Source organism: Ischnura elegans, chromosome 10 (genome assembly GCF_921293095.1).
Source record: "Ischnura elegans chromosome 10, ioIscEleg1.1, whole genome shotgun sequence".
NCBI lineage: Eukaryota > Metazoa > Arthropoda > Insecta > Odonata > Coenagrionidae > Ischnura > Ischnura elegans.
The window spans coordinates 50,772,313-50,788,101 of record NC_060255.1 but is presented as its reverse complement, the minus strand read 5'-3'; the positions used below and the strand labels follow the sequence as shown (position 1 = coordinate 50,788,101).

General features: G+C 39.4%; 1 protein-coding gene and 2 non-coding genes across 3 annotated transcripts in view; 2 read left to right on the top strand and 1 right to left on the bottom strand.

The window, feature by feature from the left end:
* The window catches only part of LOC124166964 (homeobox protein SIX1-like), a 42,510-nt gene that overhangs the window by 23,211 nt on the left and 3,510 nt on the right, over window positions 1-15,789 (top strand). The window lies entirely within an intron of this gene.
* Trnam-cau lies at window positions 1,931-2,003 on the top strand. Its single transcript has one exon. It is a non-coding gene; the product is annotated as a tRNA-Met (tRNA).
* Trnam-cau lies at window positions 4,721-4,793 on the bottom strand. The gene has a single exon. It is a non-coding gene; the product is annotated as a tRNA-Met (tRNA).

Below are 15,789 nucleotides of genomic sequence, written 5' to 3'. Positions count from 1 at the left end.
AACATACATCCTGCTGCAGAGAATAACAATATTCTCAGCCATGAGCCCAGCTGAGGGTGAGCTAAGCTGCGGAACGAACCCAATTGGATAAGGGAGTGTTCGATATTGGCTTTCCAACCCTCCCACCTGGATGAATCGCAATATAACCTGTCCACCACTCCTCACATCAGGTGTTTCATCCCTTGCCATCAATACAATCAACAGATAGTCTCTCGAGCTCTTTTAATGAAACCGGGTTCGCTTATCTAGACTTATATGCAATATTATCATATTAAATAGATCAAAGAATAGTTCCACGCATTGGCGCAGCGAGGGGAGAGGGTTTTGGTGGATAAAACATCCCAGAGCTCAGAGAAATTTTTAAGTTTAATCCATTTTACTTAATAGTTTATTATTAGTTATGGAATAGTGTTAGGATTAATCAAATATCCCCCAGAAAGCCGTAAAACTCGCCATTTTGAACCATTAATCTTAAAATCTTTCTGAAGGAGGGCCCCTGCAACTCCCACTTACCCTGGTGGGTATGCAATACCCCTACACCCCCAAAGTATTAGTTGCGCCTAAAACCCTCCCTAGCCTTAATTCTTGCTGCGCCTCTGGTTCCACGAACTATTCATTGCGGTGGGCTAGGAGTTTCGACGACTATTGCACCATTTTCGAGAGAAACAGTCGTCGTTGCAATAGTTGTACGCCTGTTGCGTCATTTTCAAGACGTCTGAATTTACATATTACCCTGAAAGCCTCCTATAAGGGTGTTTGGCAGGGGGTGAACCATCACCAGTCGTAATTGTAGCTGCCGTAGCTATAGATATCGAAACTAGTCGACAGTGATCAATTGTTTGAGGAACAGTAATTATCTGTGTATACTATGGATTATTTTACGTATATTATGGATTACTTAATGCCACCAAGTGACGCCAGTCAGTTGATTTGTGTTCAGTTGTTAGTTAATCAGTTGATTTGGTTAATGTGCAATAAGTTCATGGGCGTACCCAGCGAGGGACCGGAGGGGGCAGCTGCCCCCACCCCCTAGACGCAAAAATTGCAAATTTCTTTAAGGAAAATAATACTTTTTCAGGCAAATAATTTGAAAAAATAACAAAGAGCTGTTACAGTTTCCTTAAAATGTTGATTTCATTCGCCTTTTCCATGCTTAAATCTTACCTAAAACTTGAACAAGAATGGCTTGCCCCCCGCCCTAGTTTTGATCCTGGGTAGGCCCTTGAATAAGTTCAAGTACCTACCTTAAGGTTACTCCTTTTCTGCCTGCAACCCTCTTCTTTGGCTTGCACGCAGTATTACGACGGTCGATTGCCGCACACCAGCTCTTTTTATGTTGAAGATACTCATTTGAAACTTATGGCATATCTAGATGAAATGTTCATCTACCTCAACGTTGGTATCCATGGCATGAATTGCTGTGAACGCATGTTGAAACAGGAAAGTCATGCTGACTCCATCGTCGAGTTTCCTCCCACATAGCTGTTGATCGGTTGACAAGAGTAAGATGAGTTATGGTAAAACTTTTTCTGTGCCCTTTTTCGTAATTCCGTTTATCGTTATCATATTCGAGTGTACACGATTTTGGAGGCGACAGTACTAAAAAATTTGCATGCAGGAAACTTCTACCGAGGTTTTCTTGCGTTGAACTCTGCACTGATGTCGATGCTGTGTAGAGTAGCGGAAAAAGGAAACAGATGGACTGCATGAATTATATTAAGTTTTAAATGAGCTAAACTAACCCTATGATGTCTCTCCAAGTAATCTTCCGTAGTATTTTAGTCCCCCTTTGTTTATAAGTAGTTTAATCGTCCCTTTATTATATCGCACTTGTACTCATTGATTTAAATTAATAATTACACAGTTTGAATTAAATGATTGCAATGATATTACTTCGCCCGAACAGGTGTCGTTTTCCCATTTTTAACAGGCCTCGGTAGCGCAGTAGGTAGCGCGTAAGTCTCATAATCTTAAGGTCGTGAGTTCGATCCTCACCCGGGGCATTTTTATCTTTTGTATGAATATAATGCGATCTTCAATCGTTTTAATACAATACTTATGCCCTTTTGCGAAATATCTTTTACGAAGCCCCATTATTTAAGTCTCTTTTAAGCCTTTTCACCATATCTTTTCATCATAAATCAATTAATAACTGTCATAGATCGGACATTAGCAAAACAGTGACCTAAGAATTTTTCACTTCATCAAAAACTCAGTAACTCGTTTAATCAGTATTTATGACATTAGTAAAATTTAAATAACAATATTTCGTAATGGTAGGACTAATTAAGAAAAATTTGAAAATAATATAACTTCCATTTTATCGCCATTTAATAACTGCAACGTGTTGGAAATGCGCATATAGTTCCAAATTTCATATCAAAAACAGAAATACTTACTTCATCATCATCATAATCATTACTCAATAATCCCAGAAAATGATGTGATAACATTGAAACCTATGTCATGGTGAATTAATAAATAAAACTCGTGGAAAATTGCAAGTGCTTATTTCAATATGGAAAAATTCCACTCCATCGCGCTTCAATCCTCGTTTTTTTATCCCAGGATTGTTTTGGTGCAGCACTCCATTCCTCCATTGAAATAATTTGTTTTTCCTTTCATTTGATTGCTTTTTTGCTTTTAGTGTAGAAGTAGTCATCATCATTAGTCAATAATTCTAAGATTGGTTTGGCGCAGCTCTCCATTCCTCTCTCCTATCCGCTAATCTCTTCATAGCTACATATTTCTTCTCTTTTACATCCTATATAGCACATGAAATGTAAAGGCCGTTTTACACGGGGCACGAAAGTGCGCAGGTTAGAACTGCATTAATTTCCAACTGGCGTGGGATTGCGCGAATGCATGAACGAAATTAGAACAGGGGCTATTTTGCCATCTCACGTCCACGCATTCTCGCATATGTCCTAGCAATTCATCGAATTAAGGCCGTTTTACACGGGGCACGGAAGTGCGCAGGTTAGAACTGCATTAATTTCCAACTGGCGTGAGATTGCGCGAATGCATGAACGAAATTAGAACAGGGACTATTTTTCCATCTCACGTCCACGCATTCTCGTATGCGTTCTAGCAATTCACCGCTTTACGCGACACAATTTTGACTGCGCCTTCATTCACTCGTCAGATTGTGCAAGTACGTGCACCGTATAAAACGGCCTTAACTCATTCTGGGCCCTTCTTTGCACTTCTTTCCCTTATTTAATGCATTTTGAGGGCCATGTCTTTCAAAAATGCACTTTGGGTTACTGCCATAACTCCAGTCAGCTTTAGAAAAAGTGTGCTCGTCTAATCTGGAACGGAAGCCACAAAAAAGCAGTTTATGCCTTCCGTGGTTTCCGAAATAGGCAAGCTGAGGGTCATGGGATACATGAAAGTGCTCCAGAGTGAGGCAACTAACCAACCTGTTCCTCCAGACAGACGTTTCCGCTGGACATCTGGAATCGGTAGCAAGTGCGGGTGGTCAGCATGTGTTAGCCATTCTTCCAGTTCCTTGACCCCTGTCCAGGCTATTTCTCAAACCCTTCTTGACCGCTCCTCAAGGGTCTCAACTCCCATTTTCCCTTTCACTCACCCTAGTTCCGTTTCGGAAATATCTCCAAGAGGATATCGTAGGGTGTAATGGAACATGGTGCAAGGAGTTCTGTAAGAAAGGAAACCACATCGGGCATAGCATAGTAAAATACTCATTTAATGTAGGTATTTTAAGGTAAATTTGAACTATACGAAAATAAGAAATAAATTTGAAAATAATGAATAAAATAAATAAATAAAAATAGTGGCGGCGAGGTAAAGTTCTTGCCTGTCGCACAAGGGGTCGCGGGTTAGAGTCCCTATTAAGGATATTGTGTTCGTGTACGTTTGATGTTTAAGCTGAAAACCGCAATGTAAAAGGAAAACGGTGCTGTTTTCGGTGGTACAGTATTAAATGAACTAAAAAAATAAATGAAACCCTGAGAGGATACCCTCGTAAATACGTTGAATTAATTAATATCCAGGTATTTATGACAAACGGCAAAAATAAACACCCGTGGATGCATAATTCATTTATTTGTTTGCATACAGTAATGCAGAAATGTTATAGCAACGCAATGGTTTGAATGTACTTATCTAGTGAAATCAGCGAAAAAATTAAGCTAATGCACATTACGTAAGCAGGAATTGTCACATGTCTGGAAGCCATTCATGGAAGATAAGGGATCATTAAATGAAAGGAGAAAAATAATATTTCTAAAATATTCCATGGTCCATTGAAAGCCTTTTTGGGTCGAAATATCTAATCGGCCTAAAAATACTCATTGGAGTTGATGCTCATAAAATTCTGAATACATCCATTTGGAGGGATAACCCATGTCATGGGTCATAATCTAGTTGCAAAGGTGCTACCCACTAATAAGCAAGGTTATTCCTATGGAAAATATAAAACATTAGAGTGAAAGGTATTGTAATGCGGAAACAAACTGCACGGACAATGACCTTCCAGCAATGCGAATATTCGGTGAGTCTTGCGCTATATTCGAAGAAAATACATCAATTAAGTCTTCGGGATTTTACTGTGAGCTGACACGATAGCTCAATTCACCAATTCTACAGAGAGATTGTGAAAATGCTTCGTAAAGACCCTACGGCTGAGTGAAAGATATTTCGTACTAGGTCATCAGTAACATAAAAAATTGAAGATTGCATAAGAGCCATAAAAATATGCCCCGGGTGAGGATCGAACTCACGACCTTAAGATTATGAGACTTACGCGCTGCCTACTGCGCTACCGAGGCCTTAGAAGACTGAAAATAGGACAGCGGCCTGTTGCCACAGAGTAATACCAATGTCATCGTCTAAATAGTTACCAATCAATGTTAGTTGAAAACTTTTCTGTTGACTCCGTTGTTTTAATTCATTGCTTATGATAAAATATTGATAAAATTGGCATTTACTTTTGCGGTAAAATTCAGTGGTGGAGGCGCAGGGGGCGTTCCCTCCCACCCCCCTTTGCGCGGACGCCCACATTGCCGAATATTGCCGAACCACAAATTTAACTAGTTTATATCATAAGATAGCATTGTCTTGTATATGCGTGTAATGAATTAAAATAAAAATTTCTTAAACTTTGCAAGTGACTCGATAATTTTTTCATTACGATAAAAGTAAAGTTAGCTCCACATTTTTTATGCGAAAGTTTGGTAAAATATTTTGTAGCGTTGCCCCCCTTGAGTTTTTTCGGTATCCGCTACTGGCACAGTTGGATTTGGGTTTTCATGCCATGCCGCTACCTCATTCGCCACGGTAACTCGTACCTTAACACAGGCCACGCAGTTTGAGTTATGTTTTCCATAAGAATGAGGTGTACAGTTTAGTTTATTTAACGACAACTCAGACCGTAATAAACACCCTTCATTGATATAATATATATCTAAATGATACCCAGCGAGGATGTTCGGCACGAAAATTTCACCAGCATATAGGTAGGTAATTTACAATATGCACTCTTCAAGTTTGTGAAAAAAGCACTGAAGCCCCTGGAGGTGGCTCGCTTCTGTCACATTTTTGTTCTCACTACCTGCTTTGAAATTGAAAATTTGGGGATAAGAGGACAATTTACCTTTTATTGTGTATTCTAAGATGAAATGAAGAGAAAGGCCCATTTTCAATAATTGCTTACAACGGAATAGAATTCACAGAAAAATACGATTTTATCCTCTCATGATGAAATTTATGCAAAAAGTTACTCAAAGAAACTTGGCTGTATGGAAGGTGATGGGGACAAAAAAAAATTTTTTTTTTTAAATAGTTTTCCGTGAACACAGTGAGCAAATGCATGAAAGTATCTGCATCTGGGCAGATTATTCATTTCAACTAAATTCAAGAACGTTTTATTTTCCCACAAAGTTACACATACCTTACTAACATACTGCAGTAGATCATATCATAAAAAAAACAGCAGCGTCAGGACTTAAAATTAGTTGGAAACAAGTTAGTTGACTGGTAGTGTAACTTATAAACTTATGTATTCCTTAAGGTAATGCAATATATTTTTTAAATTTATTCTAACACAATGTTTTGCATGTTCTAGATGCATAAGCAGATTGCCTTTATAAGTAGGATATAGAATCTTATGTGTTATATGTATGTATTTGTGCGTTGTGAATGTGGGGATCTATTTTTATGCTATATACTGGTGTTTGATCTACCCTGCCAAACACCCCAGAGGTGGCTCGCAGGGTATTATGTAGATGTATATCTATCGAAACAAGCATATTCGTCCGGATGAGACATGTTTTTGCTTAAATCGAGTACATATTAACACCAATTTCACTGCATGTAGCTGTGGTACATGCGTCGCAAGATATTATGTAGATGTAGATTTGTCGGGATCAGCACATTCATCCGGATGAGACATGTTTGCGCTTAAATCCAGTTCCGATTACCTACACCGATTTCACCTCATGTAGGTAATATGTCCATTTAGAAACGGTCTATTGTATATGCACCTAGGAAGGGGAGAGGATACGTAAGGGGGTTATAGTTTGAGACTCGCAAACCCAATTACGGTGGCGTTCATCCGATAAAACCAATAAATCAGAAACACACACTTCCACCCCATGCGTGCCTCCAACCACCCTCTTTTCTCCTCACCGCTCATAACTTAGCCGACAGATGTCAGGACGAGCGGCCTAACCCCCTGGAGCGCTGCCCCAAACCCCAAAAATTCCCTTCCCCACCCATCCCTTGGAATAGCAGCCGCTAACTAACGAGCGACGCAGGGTGACAAATGAAACCGTTTGAGAGGGAGAAAAAACCCTTAACGAGGCAAAGTGAAAGGGAGAGGACGGGTGAAGGGGACGTGGAGGGTGTGGGGTTGGGATGCCAGGGTGCGGTGGTAGCTGGAGTGCTGGCTTCGTATCCCGAAGGCCGGCCTTAGAGAAAAGACTATCACTTGGGACGGATGACGTTATCATAGGCCGGTAGTGACGCTGTAGAGATCAAACGAAATATCCAATATCTTGCATGATGTTAGGCACGATATGGTGGAAGTTCTTAATATTATTAAAATAAGACATTGAAACATTTCCATTGAGTTTTCTCATTCAGAGAAACTCAGTGGAAATATTGCAATTTCTTACTTTAATATTATAACGAAATGCTCAAGATTGCAGTTGAAGAATAGAGTAGGGGAGGGTACTGTACCACGGAACACGTTTTCAAATATTTTATAAAAAGCAAAATATATTTACTGAAGATTCAGTCTAATGGTAAAAATTCAATCCATCAGGGTTACTTAACATATGTTTTAAGTTTTAGACTTGAAACTTTACTATTAATGGATCTAATTAAAACTTCTTAAAGTGCTTAAAATTGTTCTGAGGTACATCAGGTTCGTGTACCTAGGAACACTACCTATTGTACCAAGGAACACAAGTTAGATTGGTGGGAACGGTAATTAAAAATGTGAAAAATGGAAATAAATACGAACGTTTCATTAAATTTGAAAATACATTAAATTATAAAGAAAATTGACGTAGCTTAGGTAAAAACTCAATTTAAAAAATATAACTCCTTTCAAGTAACAATAAACTTAGGTTAAGCCCTCCTAAATTAAGATCATTCTATTAAGTCTAATTATATAATGACTATCACAAAAAAGCAAATCATAGAATATTAGACCATAAATTACGGCTGACTACAAAAATCACAAACATAGCAACATGTTCCCATCGTGGGCTTGTGTTCCTTGGTTTGACAGGGAGCCATTTTTAATGTCGGCTGAATTTACTGTTTAATATTACGTCTAAAATACCAAATAAGTAGCTAATACTAATCACCATTATATGTCGATTTCACCTATGCTACGTTAGCCAATTGTTGGAGTGATCAATTTTTGGTAAAAGACTTCGATATGCCACCAAATATGTTTCCTTTTCAGCGTTAAAAATTTTAAAATAGCGCCTTCTTTGTAAAAATAATTCAAATGGACTCAACTTGACCTATGCTACACTATAGTGCTTCTTTCACGTAATAGCTTACTTTAAAGGCCCTACAGGTGGCAGCTTTTCCGATAGTTTCAAGCGTTCCTAGGCACACTATGCCCTAGGTACAGGTACACCACCCTCCCCTATGGATTGAAACTCGATGGTCATGGCTCGATCTCCTCGACCTTAGACTGCTAAAACTCTATTTTCTATTTTAGTCTATATCGATTTTTTCCATTACTAGCTCCATTGAGTCTGTGCGATACAGTATGAATAATGAATCACGTACTTCGGTAAATCATTTCATAAATATTTCTTTAAAGACCGATCAATCGTAAAAATGCATAGCATGCAGATGAGTAAAGGAACGCATTTTTTAAGCTATGTAAGAAGATAGGACCTTTAAAGATTGCATGAAGTTCGAATTAGGCAGTTATCAACTATGAAATGCGTAGTCTTGGTGAAATATGAACCTATGAGAGAGAGAACAGGATGGGAATCGAACCAAATACTTTGGCTTTCTGAGCCACTGAGTGAACACCATATCTATCCACTACGTATTGTATGGCCTTGAGATGTCAGATATCAAGTTAACACATTCACAGCCAAGTGCGAAATTATCTCTGAGTTGAAGTTCGGCAGTTTTTGTGGCTTCCCTGAAGCCCTATCTTTCTTGCAAGGCCGTCCTCGATCGGCCGCAAAAGTGCACTCACCGCGATAAAGTATAAACATGAGCGGACGTAAAATTGGCGAATTGCCACCGAACTGATCAGTAGCCCGGAAAGACAAAATTCAGCAGTAATTACCGGCCCAGGTTAATTTTTCTCACGGTCTCATCGAGTTTTTACAAAAACTTTTCGTGCTATGAATGTAATATTACGCCACCTGATATTTTCTTTTTACGGACGCAATAGATACAGCATTCTTTTTGTGGTTTCCCCTGAAATTTTAATTTTCTGCGTGTTGATTCTTTTTCTTTGTGTAATAGGCCATGAGATCTGTATGTATATCCTACTTATGAAAGCAATCTGCCAACGAAGATAGAGCATGCAAAATATGCTGTTGATATTTGTTATGATTTCTTTATTTTTTCAAATATAAGGTATTAGCATATATAATATTAAATATTATCAAAATGATAGCTGATACTAGATTATACTGACAATTATATAAAGCATAACTAACATTATTTGAGTATTTTTTCTTCTCTCTTCTCGAAAATTAAAAAAGTTTATTTATTAGTGTTTCCAATAGCAATGCATGCATTTTTCTAAGTAATTAATTTTTTTTTTATAACTGCCACATTTTTTCAAATTTATATTGATATGTTTATTTGAAAAATTCCTCAAATTTTTCAATTACCGTGTGTAATCAAACTTGGTTAACCCCCGCAAAATTAATTATTATTCGAGAATGTAATAAAAATTTTATGAAATTATCGCGACCAACTTTTTCACAGGAATAAAATGCGAATCTTTGCCTGTCAAACAAGAGGTCGCGGGTTCGAGACCCGCCTAGGTAGTTTGCCATTGCCCTGGGCATGGTTGTTCGTGTACGTGTAATTGTTAAACTTGTTGAAAACCCCGATGTAAAATGGTCAATATGTACTGTATTCGGAAGGTATGGGAATAAAATAAAAATATTGAAACTTTTCCATATCCATGAGAGGAAATATCGAATACACCGAAGTGTCCCAATGGGGGTTTCCCAACTTCCTATTACGTTGCAGCTCACCTGATCTCCCACGTAGTGCGTAAGGTAACAACCAAATTACGATAAGGCCCGCACCAAGGATGGGAGTAAACCAAAGTTGAGATCGTGCAGGTGCAGAACTTATGAATGGTACACACCCCTCATTTTGATGGAGGAATAGAGAATAGCAGGGAGTGGACCATCCACAGGTAATAGCAGCGCTTCGGAAGTCGAGTTAATGAGGGGTGGCGAAGCTAGGGTTGAATAGGGGAGGGAGCACGAATACAGTGGGTTGACTCAGAGTCCCCAGACTGCGCTGTGCACAAATACCCCCTGCTGGTAACAGGCTGCACAAGGAAAATTGTACAGCCTCCTAATTTGTAACAGTAACCGTAATTAGGGTAGTCTGCGGCACGTGCCGAACAAACAAGTGGAAAATGCAACCAGAGAAGTCACATCGCGCTCCAATTTGTTTAAAAAAAACAAGTGAAGGTGTTTGAAGATTTTCCGCCACAAATTTGACAAGGTGCGGAAGCTTAGTTGGCTCATAAAGGGGGCTAGAAGGTCGGGAAAATCTATTGTAATGATATTTCTCCCAGGAAAAGATGCTGGGAAGTTCAAGCGACTGAAATACAATATTCTAAGGTAACCATGTATGTTCGACTCTTCATATACCCCGAAGTTTCGACCGTCAACTCTTTCATCGTTTTCATACTCTGAAATTAAAAAAAAACTAGCACTAGCATCTCATGAAACAACGTTTGCGTTGCCATGGTGCACGAACTAAGGAATTGCGGCCCCATGTTCATTTACAAAAAACTTAAAATTGTCACCCCTACCGCCTACTGAAGTATAGCATATTCCTCCTGAAGCACCAAGTATAACTAACAAATTGCACTTTTCTTTTTTATCATGCTAAGCATAGTGTATTTTTTTCGGAGTCACGCATTTATGGTCGTTATGAACCCTTTGAGTTGGTAATCGCCGTGAGCTTGTGGCCGATATTTCAGTTATAATTCATTACCTCCTGATACTTTAATGCTATTTGTCGCTACCCTTAGGTATCGAAATACTTCCTTAAAAACCAAGAAAATTCTTCCTTGACATTTTCTACTAAATTTTTCGCAGTGGATTTCGACGATTCCTCCTATTACACCAATGTAACCATCGCAACGGTATCATCGATCTGCCATATTGGCAAATTACTTAAGCGCCTTCAGCGCCGCCATCGGTGAATTGAGTCTCGAATAGTCTTCCATCTCTAGGTATGTACACTCGATTTCCATAAAATTTCAAAACCGTATGTCCTCCATCTTTTTTTAATAAATTGTTGTAAAATAGAAGAAATATGCATGTTTGCATAACTCGCAACATTATTACGTATTACAAATATGTAGGAAAGCAGAGAGTTTCGGATTGAAAAAGGTGATTTCCCGTGTGGAGTCCACGTGAAAATACCCAGAATTAAAATTTTGCGAAAATTCCACACAGCTGCCGAGCTTTTTTCCTAAGCACTAAATCATCGAGTTATTGTAAGAGCTAAAGCACTCGACCGATTTCCAGTATTTAGTCTGTTAAGCTACCGAGGCGCAATTCCCCTCTGTGGAAATTTGTGGACTATGTTCGTCATTGTCCACAAATTTCCTTGATTGGCTAACGCACTCGAACGGTAATCGGGGAATCTGGGTTCGAATCCTGGTCAAGGGGAATGACTTTTTCTCATCAGTGGAATTTTCGCGCAATTTATGCATTATACGGCTGACTACGTAGAGTTATCACAGTGGTCAGTCCCGGTATACTTAAATCAAATCAGAATTAAAATGTGACTTTCAAAAACGTTGCATAAGTTCAGGGACGGTTACAGACATTTTTCTAGTGTAAACGAACAACATCCCGACCCCCCCTAAATATAACCTAAGATAGTAGGGATTCGCTCAGAATACATTTCAAATTAAATACAATTACTTTAGGAAATAACGGTCGAGACTTAAATATCTGCGTGAACTTACGAGCTTGCTCTTATATATTGAATGTAATATTTTTATAGCTTAAAAACCAGTGCTCTGAACCAATGGCGCAGCGAGGGGGGGTTTGGGTGATAAAAAACCTCCCAGAAATCAGAGAAATTTTAAAATTTTATCCATTTTACTTAACTGTTAAATATTACTTATAGAATAGTGTACGGATTAATAAAATATCCCTTAGAAAGCCGTAAAACTCACCATTTTGAACCATTTATCTTAAAAAAATTCTGGTGGAGGGCACACGCACCTCCCGTATTCCATATACCCCAGTATTACTTGCTCCTAAAACCCCCCTAGACTTAATTCCCAGCTGTGCGACTGCCCTGGAGCCCCCTTTAACCTGGCGCCATACGTGAGAAATAGTAGGTAGGGATTAGCTCTGGGTACATTTCAAAATAAATACGAATACTTGAGAAAATAACGGTTGGACTTAAATATCTGCGTGAACTAACATTGCGCTTGCTCTTATGCTTATATTGAATGTGATATTTTTATAGCTTAAAATCAGTGGCCTGGAGCCCCCCTTTTTCTCGGCGCCCTACGCGGCCGGGTAATGTGCTTACCGCTTAAACCTATCCTGCATACGCTTTTGACAATTTAAAAATCTTAATACTCACTAGACGTTCCGCTACAAAAATAATACTTTCTCCCAATCAAGTGTGTGTAACAAACACGCAACATCATTGCTCACAGAATGGCGGAGATCCTTAAAGAGAGGAAGGAATTTCAATGGAGGCTTATATCCCACGCAACACGAAACCTAAAGGAGCTTAATTGTCCTGTGCCGGGGATTCCACGGGGGGGTGGGGTACTTTCCGCACCCCCGCCGAGGGGTGTAAGGGAGTCATTGGGATACGGGGGAATGGGGATGATAGCCGTGGAGTTGCAAACAGGGTGAGGGGAGAGAATTTGAAAACGAGTGTACGCCGGGTGAGGTCGGATGTCAACTCCCACGTAATATAACACCACTCCTCCCGTCCCGGGATTATTGGCTACCATTTATTTGTTTCGTCCATTCAAACCCCTCCCCACCCCCCAAGGGTAACACGAAGCCTACTCCATCTTCTCCTTCCCCTTATTCGCTCTTTCCCACCCTTATTTCGTGCTCCAGACCAGGGTTACCAACTGCGTGCGATTTCTCCCGGCAGCGCTGATTTTATGGAAAATAGGGTGTGGTGTCATTTTATTTATTTTAATCGTAAATAAAAATCAGAGAAGCGTAATGAAGAGATACTTCATCACATAGATTATCATTAGTATGCATCGATATACAGAATTCATGGGGTTTCCCTATTAAAAATGAGCCACCAAACTGGTATTTGCTAGCGAGAGGTACCACAGGAAAAATTTTGTTGCTCAAAAACAATTTGTTTCGGTGGTGTTTATCTCGCTCTAAATAACCAGTTACCCTAACCTTACATTGTCCTTCATCCCTTCGCACTAATATTATTCCATCATCTCAAGTAATAGATCAGCATTATAAGCCCGAGTACGCGCGAGAGACAAGAGAGAAAACCCCGAATACTTGAATCTGCCTAAATATATTTGACAAATTTTCCCGCGGTGTCCTGTCAGGCGCGATCTCCGCTCGTCACAAAGGCTACGCTCTGAATTGGATCCAAACAAATTATTATAGCTATTAATAGTAGACACCTCATGGACGACTATAAGTTGGTGGACCGAGCATACCGAAGTTGGAATTTTTATACTTCACACCAAATTACCTCAATTTTACGACAGTAAATGAAGCAAAAATTAAGGTCGAATTTTTGCTGTGTATTCATCATAGTAGAGTGGCAATTGTATCCCAATTCCTGTCATACAATAGAAACAAGTACATTTCATTAAGTTAAGCCAAAAATTGTATATGCAAGTTTTGCACAGGTAAGCTGGTGTGAACGAGCCTCTAAGGGTTTGTAAAAAATTTCGCCTTCCTCAACCCCGGCTTGTTCGGATTCTCATTTAAATCAAGTGCGCTTTAACCGGAATTCTAATTGAATTAACGTTAAGTTGGTAGCCCTACTTTTGGCTCCACCCTCTTCAACGAGTCCCCTCCCTTTGCCCCGATGTACAAACCAAAAACCCCACTGCGTTCTCCCCACCCCCAAATTCCCGTCGGCATCCAACTTTTCCTTGTTCATCTTCCCACCCTGCCTATTCATCGCGAAAATCACGGCCCCCCTCTCTCTTAGCGCCGAGTCCACCAGAAACGTAACAAGTTTTTCCATCCCCTATTTTTTTTTAGTAGAACGAAAATATTCGCATTTCCTTCTCCCCTCAGGCTCTAGGTTATTAAGCGACCCCGAATTTTCACTCTGCTAGGGGTCGCGGACCTTTACCACCGCTTACAAAGCAGAACAACCATATTATCACTGAATTGTCAAAAGACTCGAGTTGATTAAATTTAGGTTCAGACGTAATGGGGAAAACAAGAGAGTACTTCACTGCCCGCCTTCCCTACGGTACCCAACGATAGAAACTAGCTTCATCTACATCTGATGATAAACTGCAGGACGCCTCTAAATGATTTGTTTATCTGGGGCATGTACACAATTCAGAAAAGCATTTTTTTCTGAATCTGGGCGAAGAGATGGACGACATTAGAAGAGGGACTATTTTGCCACCTCGCGAACATGCATTCTCGCGGGAATTCTAGCAATTCATTGCTCTTTATCATGCAATTTGTAATGCGCTTTCGATCGTGCGTCAAGGACATTTTACACGGTACATGGAATTGCGCAATCTGACGTACGTGCGAAGGCGCAATCAAAATTGCGTCGTGTAAAGCGGTGAATTGCTAGAACACATGCGAGAATGCGTGGATGCGAGACGGCAAATTAGCCCCTGTTCTAATTTGGTTCATGGATTCGCGCAATTCCACGCCATTTTAGAAATTAATGCAGCTCTAACCTGCGAAATTCCGTGCCCCGTGTAAAACGGTATTCAGAGAGTGCAAGTACATTTTCCGCGTAAAACGGGCTTAAGGCGTTTTGCAGATGGTGAACCATTTTCACGAACATGCACGAAGCTACTTCTAGGTGCTACGATATGAGCATGTAGCTTTATAGCAAAGGAACAAGTAGGTGTACGACAAGGACGTGCGATGATGTGGCAGGAGTTATAAGCCATCAAGCAAGCACCATTCCGCTACCAACGACAGTAATTAGGCCCTTATCTACACATCGAGAAAAATATTTTCTTTCATCGAATGGCGACGGCTCGATTTGAGAGTTGCTCAGAATATTTTCTTAATTTAAGAGAGGATCGCACTAGATATTTTAACCGGGAGAAATTATTATTAAATTGAGAGAGAAATCTCTTGGGATTGAATACCGTCCTATACCCTTTCATTCATAATAAACTCATGGGTGATAAGTGCAATGTCATAGCATTAGGAATATTTTCATGAACTTTTCAGGACTATAACAGTAAATGGTATTAAATCTGGCTCAGTGAGATAAGTACAGCCTCCAAAATGTAGAATCACCTCTTAGATGTCAATGTTAAGAACATTTCCCTCTAATTAAAAGAAAGCTTGGTGGTGCATGAATCACAAACTGAGGGCATGCAGGAAAAGAAACGTTAATATAGACTAGTTTGTAATACAGGTCATATTATTCGGATTAAATGAGTAAGTAACTGCTCAACGAATGTCCATTTTTATATCATAGTCAATTCTGGTTTAGTCTTTTATCATCCCCAGGAATAATAAAACTTTGAACCTCTTCGCTATCGTATCTATTTCTCACTATAATTGTTGCATCTACGGTAGATCATAGGATCTCTCAATATATTCTTGACGTCAGCAAATATTACAGTCTGTAACTTATTTTTATTATAAATACTAATCAATTCACTAATAATTAACAATACATCGAGGTATTGGGATAAACTCTCCATATAGAGAGACTATAGAGATAAAATTAGAGAGGTATAACATGATAAGGTGACACTAATTGTAGGTCCCATCTCAGAGTATACTCTGGTCCCACAAGGATGATCATATTAAATTTCATTACGAAAAAGACGTACTTAGCGATATTTTGCGAAAACTACAAACAATTTACGACTTTAAAAATGCCGTTTTT